The following is an 8,984-nucleotide window of genomic DNA, read 5'->3' as shown; positions in this document are numbered from 1 at the left end:
ATTGCCCCTCCACCCACTAGGAGAGAAGAGAGGATAGAGCCTTGAACCCAACCCACTGGAAGAAGAGATGGGAAGATAACAGTATAACAACACATTCAACAACAGAAAGACTTATATGACACCACCAGAGTCTAGGGATTCTACACCAGTTAGACCTGAACCAACCAACACAGATGAAGTAGAAGAGAATGATAGAGACCCTCAAAGAGAATATGAGAAAATCTCTTAAGGAAATGAAAGAAAAAATAACAAACTAAAAATGCAAGCAGTGAACAAATCTCTTAAGGAAAGCCAAGAAAAAAAAATCAAACAGATGAAGGAAAGTATTCAAACAGTTCAAGACCTAAAAAGTGAAATAGAGACAATAAAGAAAATATAAACTGAGGGAATGCTGAAAATAGAAAATCTGGACAAGCAATCAGGAACTACAGATGCAAGCATAACCAAGAGGATACAAGAGATAGAAGACAGATTCTCAGGCACTGAAGATAAACTAGAGGAAATAGATTCATCATTCATAGGAAATCTTAAATCCAACAAATCCTTAACACAAAATATCCAGGAAATATGGGACACCATGAAAAGACCAAACCTAAGAATAATAAGTATAGAAGAAGTCTAGCTCAAAGGTGCAGAAAACATATTCAACAAAATCATAGAAGAAAACTTTCCCAACCTGCAGAAGGACATGCCTATGAAAGTAAAAGAAGCTTACCAAACACCAAATAGAGTGGACCAATAAATAAATAAATAAATAAATAAATAAATAAATAAATAAAGTCTCCTTTCCACATAATAATCAAAACACCAAACGTACAGAATAAACAAAGAACATTAAGAGCAGTAAAGGAAAAAAGTTAAGTAACATAAAAAGGCAAACCTGTCAGACTTAGACTTGAGATCTCCATGGAAACACTGAAAGCCAGAAGGTCCTGGATAGATGTTGTACAAACACTAAGAGACCATGCATGTCACACCAGACTACTTTACCCAGTAAAACTCTCAATCAATACAGATGGAAAAAATAAAAAACAAGATATTCCATGACAAAACCAGATTTACATAATACCTATCCACCAATCCAGGCCTACACAAAGTTCTGGAAGGAAAACTCCAAACCAAGAAAGTTAACTACACTCACAAAACATAGACAATAGATAATCTCACTTTACCAAAAGTCAGAAACTGAGGAAAAATTCACACACAATGCCAACACCACAAACAAATCCAAAACCAACGAGAAACAACAATGAACAGTCATTAATATCCCTCAATATAAATGGTCTTAACACACCTACAAAAAGACAGAGGATAACAGATGGAACCAAAGACAGAATCCATCCTTCTGATGCATACAAGAAACACACATCAACTTCAAAGACAGACAGTACCTCAGAGTTAAGGGTTGGGAAATTTTCCAGTTAAATGGCCCAACAAAGCCAACTATCCTAATATCAAACAAATTAGACTTCAAACTACAACTAATAAAAAGAGATGAAAAAGGTTATTTCATATTCAGCACAGGAAAAATCCATCGGGAACAATTCCTAATTCTGAACATCTATGCACCAAGTACAAAGGCAACCATATTTGTAAAAGTAACAAGAAACAAGAAACCCTGTCTCGAAAAAACAAAAAAAACAAAACAAAACAGAAAACAAAAACCTCAATTCACACAATAAGTCCCACACACATATAGTGGGAGACATCAACACCCCACTCTCACAACTGGACAGGTCTACCACACAGAAACTTAACAAAGAAACAAAGGAACTAACAGAAGTTATGACCCATAACAGACTTCTATAGAACACTCCATGCAAAAGAATATACCTTCTTCTCAGTGCCATGTGGAACCTTCTCTAAAATCAACCACATACTCAGCAATAAAGCAAACCTCAACAGATACAAAAAATTGGAATAACCCCCCTGTATCTTATGGGACCACCATAGCTTAAAATTAGAATTCAGCAACAACACAAATTGCAGAAACCCCACAAACTCATGGAAATTGAGCAATGCTCAACTGCATTACTCCTGGGTAAAGGAAGAAATAAAGAAAAAAAATAAAGTCTTCCTAGAATTCAATGAGAATAAAGGCACAATATAACCAAACCTATGGGGCATTCTGAAAACAGTGCTAAGAGGAAAGTTCATAGCACTAAGTGCCCACATGAAGAAATTGGAGAATAGCCATACAAGAGAATTGACAGAACACCTGAAAGCTCTAGAACAAAAAGAGGCAAACTCATCAAGAAGTAGTAGATGCCACGAAATAATCAAATTGAGAGCTTCAGTCAATAAAGTAAAAACAAAGAAAACAATACAAAGAATCAATGGAACAAAGAGTTGGGTTTTTGAAAAAATCAACAAGATAGATAAACCTTTATGCCAACTAACGAAAAGGCAAACAGACAACATGCAAGTTAACAAAATCAGAAATGAAAAGGGGGACACAACAGCAGACACTGAAGAAATCCGAGAATTATCAGGTTATACTTTTGAAAACCGGTACTCCACAAAATTCAAAAATATTAAAGAAATTGACAATTTTTGGATAGATATCACTTACCAAAATTAAATCAAGAACAGAAAAGTAATTTAAATAGAACTGTAACCCTAAGGAAATAGAAGCAGTCATCAAAAGTCTCCCAACCAAAAAAAGCCAAGGGCCAGATGGTTTCAGTGCAGAATTCTACCAGAAATTCAAAGAAGAGCTAATACCAGTACTCCTCAAATTGTTCCACAAAATAGAAGTAGGAAAATCATTGTCAAACTCTTTTTACTAGGCAATAATTACCTTGATACCCAAACCACACATAAGTGCAACTAAAATAGAGACTACAGACCAATCTCCCTCATGAACATTTATGCAAAAATAATCAATAAAATACTGGCAAATCCAATCCATGAACACATCAGAGAAATCATCCACCATGATCAAGCAGGCTTAATCCCAGGGATGCAGGAATGGTTCAACATATAAAAATCTACTAATGTAATCCACCACATAAACAAATTGAAGAAAAAAAAACACATTGTCATCCCACTAGATGCTGAAAAAGCCTCCAGAAAATAAAACAGCCTTTTATGATAACAGTCTTGGAGTGATCAGGGATAACAGCAACATAAGTAAACATAATAAAGACAATATACAGCAAACCAACAATTAACATCAAAATAAATGGTGAGAAACTCAACACAATTCCTCTGAAATCAGGAACAAGACAATGTTGTCCACTATCTTCATATATCTTCATATCTCTTCAATATTGTACTTGAAGTTTTTGCTAGAGAAATAAGACAACAAAAGGAGATCGATACACATTGGAAAGGAAAAGGTGAAACATTCACTATTTGCAGATGATATGATAGTTTTTTATAAGTGACCCAAAATTCAACCAGGGAACTCCTACAGCTGATAAACACCTTCAGCAAAGGGCTAGGATTCAGGATTAACACACAAACACGCACGCACGCGCGCGCGCGCACACACACACACACACACACACACACACACACACACACATCAGTAGCCATACTGAATATACAAAATAAAGGGGCTGAGAAAAAAATCATTGAAACATCACCCTTTACAAAGCCACAAAAACATAAATTTTCTGGGGGTAATTCTAACAAAATAGGAGAATGACCTGTATGAAAAGAACTTTAAGTCAATAAAGAAGATACCAGAAAATGGAAAGATCTCCTATGGTCGTGGATAGGTAGAATAAATATAGTAAAAAGGGCAATTGTGACAAAAGCAATCTACAGATTAAATGCAATCACCATCAAAATCCCAGCACACTTCTTCCCAGACCTTTAAAGAATAATACTCAACTTTATATGAAAAACAAAAAAACCTAGGATAGCCAAAACAACACTTTACAATAAAGGAACTTCTGGAGGAATCACCATCCCTGACTTCAAGCTCCATTATAAAGTTATAGCAATGAAAACAGCCTAATATTGGTACAAAAATGGACAGGTAGACCAACAGACTCAAAATGAAAAACCTGATATTAACCCACACATCTATGAACACCTGATTTTTGACAAAGAAGCTAAAACTACACAATGGAAAAAAAAGAAAGCATCTTTAACAAATGGTGCTGGCATAACTCTATGAGGACATGTAGAAAATGCATATAGATCCATATCTATCACCACACACAAAACTTAAGTCCAAATGAATCAAAGACCTCAACATAAATCCAACCACACTGAACCACTTAGAAGAGAATGTGGGAAGTACTCTTGAATGAGTTGGCATAGGAAACCACTTCTTGAACATAATGACATTAGCACCAACACTGACACTGACAATTAATAAATAGGACCTCCTGAAACTGAGAAGCTTTTGTAAGGCAAAAGGCACAGTCAAAAAGACAAAATGGCAGGCCAGAGAATGGGAAAAGTTCTTCACCATCCCTACATCTGATAGAGGGCTGATTTCCAAAGTAGACAAAGTACTCAAGAAGCTAGTCACAAAAACACCAAATAATTCAGTTAAAAAGTGGGGTACGGAACTATACAGATAATTCTCAATACAGGAATCTAAAATGGCTGAAAGTCACGTAAGAAATTGCTCAACTGCTTCATCTGTATTATGATGCTCAGGTGGTGTAGATGTAGAGCAAAGAAGTAGCAGCCTAGAATCCACACCTCCAGAGAAGCTAGGAAACAAGGAAGACTTTAAGAGATACATGCATGGGCCCCCAGAGAAAGGGAAAAGGACAAGATCTCCTAAGCTAATTGCGAGCATGGGGGAGGGGAGAATGAGTTAGAAGAAAGATAGAGGATGAAGTGGAGGGGAGAGGACATGAGGGAGCAGGAAGATGCAGTCAGGGGTAGAATAGAGGCGAGCAGAAAAGAGATACCATCATAGAGAGAACCATTATAGGTTTAAAGAGAATTCTGGCACTAGAGAAATGTCCAGATATCTACAAGGTTGACCCCAACTAACAATCTAAGCAATAGTCCAGAGGCTACCTTAAATGCCTTTCTTCGATAATGAGATTGATGACTACCTTGTATGCCATCCTAGGGCCTTCATCCAGTAGTTGATGGAAGCAGAAGCAGACACCCAGAGCTAAACACTGAGCTGAACTTTGGGATCCAGTTGCAGAAAGGAAGGAGTGATGAGCAAAGGGATCAAGACCAGGCTGGTGAAATGCACAGAAACAGCTGACCTGAACAAGTGATTGCTCATGGATCCCAGGCTAATAGCTTCTTCAGACTCCCTGAAGAAGGAAGTCAGTTTGGAGGTCTGGACAATCTATGGGGCCACCAGTAGTGGATCAATATTTGCCCCTAGTACACAAACAAACTTTGGGAGCCCTCTCCACATAGAGGGATACTCTCTCAGCCTAGTCACAGTGGGGAGGGTCTAGGCCTGCTCCAAATGATGACAGACTTTGAAGTTCCCCTGTGGAAGGCCTCACCCTCCCTGGGAAGCATGGAGGGAGGGGGATGGTGGGAGGTAGGAGAAAGAGGAGGAGAGAAGAGGAATGGGAGGAGAACATGAGGGATCAGGAAGATTGAGTGGGGAGATGAGTAGAGGAGAGCAAGAAAAGAGACACATCAATAGAGGGAGTCACTATGGGTTTGAAAGCTAGGTAATTGTACAGAGATCAACAAGAATGACCCCAACTATGAATCTAAGCAAGAGTGGAGAGGCTACCTTAAATGCCCTTCCCCTATAATGAGAATGACGACTCCCTTAAATGCCCTCCTAGAGCCTTCATCCAGTAGCTGATGGAAACAGAACCAGAGATCCACAGCTAAGCACTGAGCCAAACTCCTGGAATCCAGTTTCAAATAGTAAAGAACAATGGGGTCAAGACAATGCTAGGAAAACCCACAGAAACAGCAGACCTGAGCAAGTGGGAACTCATGGACCCCAGTCCGACAGCTGGAGAACCAACATAGGATCAAACCAGGCCCCCTGAACGTGGATTTCTGATAGGAGCACTGGCAGTCTATGAGGCCTCTGTCTGTGGAACCAGGATGTATCCCTACTGCAGGAATGTACTTTGGGAGCCCATTTCCCATGGGGGATACTCTCTTAGCCTAGATACACAGGGGAGGGCCTAGGCCCCGCCCCAAATAACTTGACAGATTTTGATGATCCCTCATGGAAGGCCTTTACCTCCCTGGGGAGTGGATGGAGGATGGGATGGAGGGGTCAGTAGGGGGCATGGGAGTATGGGAGGGAGAAGGAACTGGGATTGATATGTAAAACATGATTGTTTCTAATTAAATACAATTTATTGAAAAAAACTAACAAAATTACCACACACACACACAGAGAGACACACACATACACACACACATAGGAAGCCTTTGCATGTGCAAAGGGAACAAAGTTGGCCTACCTAACTCCAGATTTAATTACCCCTAACCACAAAATTTTCAAAAGTAACAAACAACCTTAATAAGAAAACTATTTACTTGTCTTGATATCAAAATAAATAAAAGTGAAGCTTAATTTCAGACCATGAATAACTTTTCAGTCATAGGAAAATGGTGATAATTTTATAGCATAACAAATTCTCTTCCCATGACTTTTAGCATTTATTGTTATTAATTCCATATAGCAAATGTATGGAAGATAACATCTAACATATTTTAGGCTTCAAAGCATACATGAAAAGCAATATGTCATATAGACTCTCAGCATTTGCTTGAAAAACTCTTGCCTCTTCCTCTAAGCCCCAATTCTCCTCTGAGGACTACTCTCCTAGACTCCTATAAAATGTGTTTTTGCATTTCTGTAGCATTGTCACGATCAGTGAATGACTCTCTAAGCAATATATTGTTCAGTTTGCCTAGTTTAACCTTGCAATGAAAGCAATCTCTTGTATTTATTTTTTGATGTGTTTATTTCCTCCTTTAAAATTATGATGTTAAATTTTGTCTAAGGTGACATCTTTAGTTGTGACTCACCATCTTCCCCCTCAGAATTTATTATGTGAATAATGAAAAAATGGGCTCATTGTTTGATAGACATTGGAATTATTTCTACTTCAGAATGAAATCAAGGTTTCCAAACTTTTTTTCCTATTTGATATGAAAAGTTATGCTGAAATGTAGATTCAATATTTACCCCACAATAAATGACTTTGTGGCATGATTCATACTCAGAAACTTGAAGAAAGCTTTTGCTGGACAACACTCTCAGCTTTCCTTTCTAGCCCATACTGCCAGGGGTCATGTCAGAGGAACCAGAGATGACAGTTGGCTTTAGGGTGTCAGCCAACAAAGAGGCAAATTCCTGATGGTTTAAACTAAAATAGACAAGACCCCTAGACCACAGACTCCAGAGAGACTTTTGCTTCTGCTATGCCTTCACATATTTGCTGCTGCCATTTTTCTCTGGTATCTAGTATGATGTGAATGGGTGTGGGGAGATCCCCACTGTCTGTAATGTAGTGTGCTTATCTCATGGAAACATCTTGTTCTACTGTGCATTTTTACCTGTTGATTATTATGAGGATTGTAGAAGCTTCATATATATATATATATATATATATATATATAATATATATATTATATGTGTGTTTATGTGTGTGTGTGTGTTTGTTTGTATGTATATATATATATATATATATATATATACATATATATATGGAATCAAAATGTAGTCATCAAAAATGCCAAATAACAGGAAAAACAATGCCCCAACTGAGAGCATATGCCGCCATTATGTAAAACCTCCAGTGCCAGGGATGAGTTATATCTTATTGAGTGGCCAAAGTGATCCCATGAAACCTCAAATGTATCAAGCTATTGCCAAGGCTATTGATTGCTCTCCACAACCTGATGGCCCTATTCCTGAGGACAAAAGTTAATTGCACCAATGAACAAAGAGAAATGAAGCTGGTTCCTAACTAGACACTTTACTCCTACTTACTAGTGTTCATGATACCAGAAGGTACTATGCATGTTACATGCCCTGAGATATAAAACAGGAGCCTGCCTGAAAAATATACTGATGCAAAAGTAACGCAAATGTTATGGGAGTAACCAACCACTTTTGATTAGAGTAAAATCTCACTTCATGAGATGGAACTCATACTTGACACAGGTAAAATGGCCAAGAACATGAGACTAGATAGGTCATAGACCAGAAGAAAAAATAGTACTATTATTACACTAAAGGAGCATAGCAGCAAAATGATTCCTAATGACACAACACTGTCCCATAGATCAGTTTCTTGTTCAACTCCCATCAGAGAAGCTTCTTCTTGTAGTAGTGGAAATTAACACAGAAGCCCAGAAGTGGACAATTTCCAGAGAGTGAGAGAATTTGGAGTAATCAGTCCTAAATGTGATGTTTTCACTAAATTCCTCCCTTCAAGGCTCATCTATCTATGTGGCAGAGGAGCCACAGAGATTGCAAGATCTACAAGGTAATGGATTATTACAAAGAAACAGTGTCTTCCAGACACCACAGGACTGATATGAACTCACACATGAACTCACAGAGACAGTGGCACAACACACAATATCTGCACTGATTCAAGCCTGACGGGTCCCCAACATTATTTCAGAAGTGAACAACATTACCCACTCATAACCAAGAAACTGTCTGCAATTTCCCACTGGCAAAGGGAAAATCAGTTTTCTCCATGTAGTTCTTTGAAAGTCTAGTGGAATTCTGCTGTAATCTAGCTGGACTTGGGCTTTATGTCTAATATTAATTTAAAGAATTCTTTCTGACTTTTCTAGGGTTATACATTAAACTTTATGTTTCCCTCACAATTCTTTGATATTTTATTTTATTTTTTTCATTCATCTTTTTCACTGGTTTTCAGTTTGAGGAAAATCACCTTGCACCTTATTTTTAAGGTAATGTCTTTCAATGAGGTCAAATTTCCAAATTAGATAAACTGGCTGAGCAACAAGCTCTGGAAGTTCACCAGTCTCTGCCTCTCCAGCATATACTGAGACCAGTATTTCCAGCTTTTTAAAATGGATGA

Source organism: Cricetulus griseus (assembly GCF_003668045.3).
Source record: "Cricetulus griseus strain 17A/GY chromosome 1 unlocalized genomic scaffold, alternate assembly CriGri-PICRH-1.0 chr1_1, whole genome shotgun sequence".
Lineage (NCBI taxonomy): Eukaryota > Metazoa > Chordata > Mammalia > Rodentia > Cricetidae > Cricetulus > Cricetulus griseus.
The sequence above is the reverse complement of the archived record's forward strand: the minus strand, read 5'-3'. Positions refer to the sequence as shown.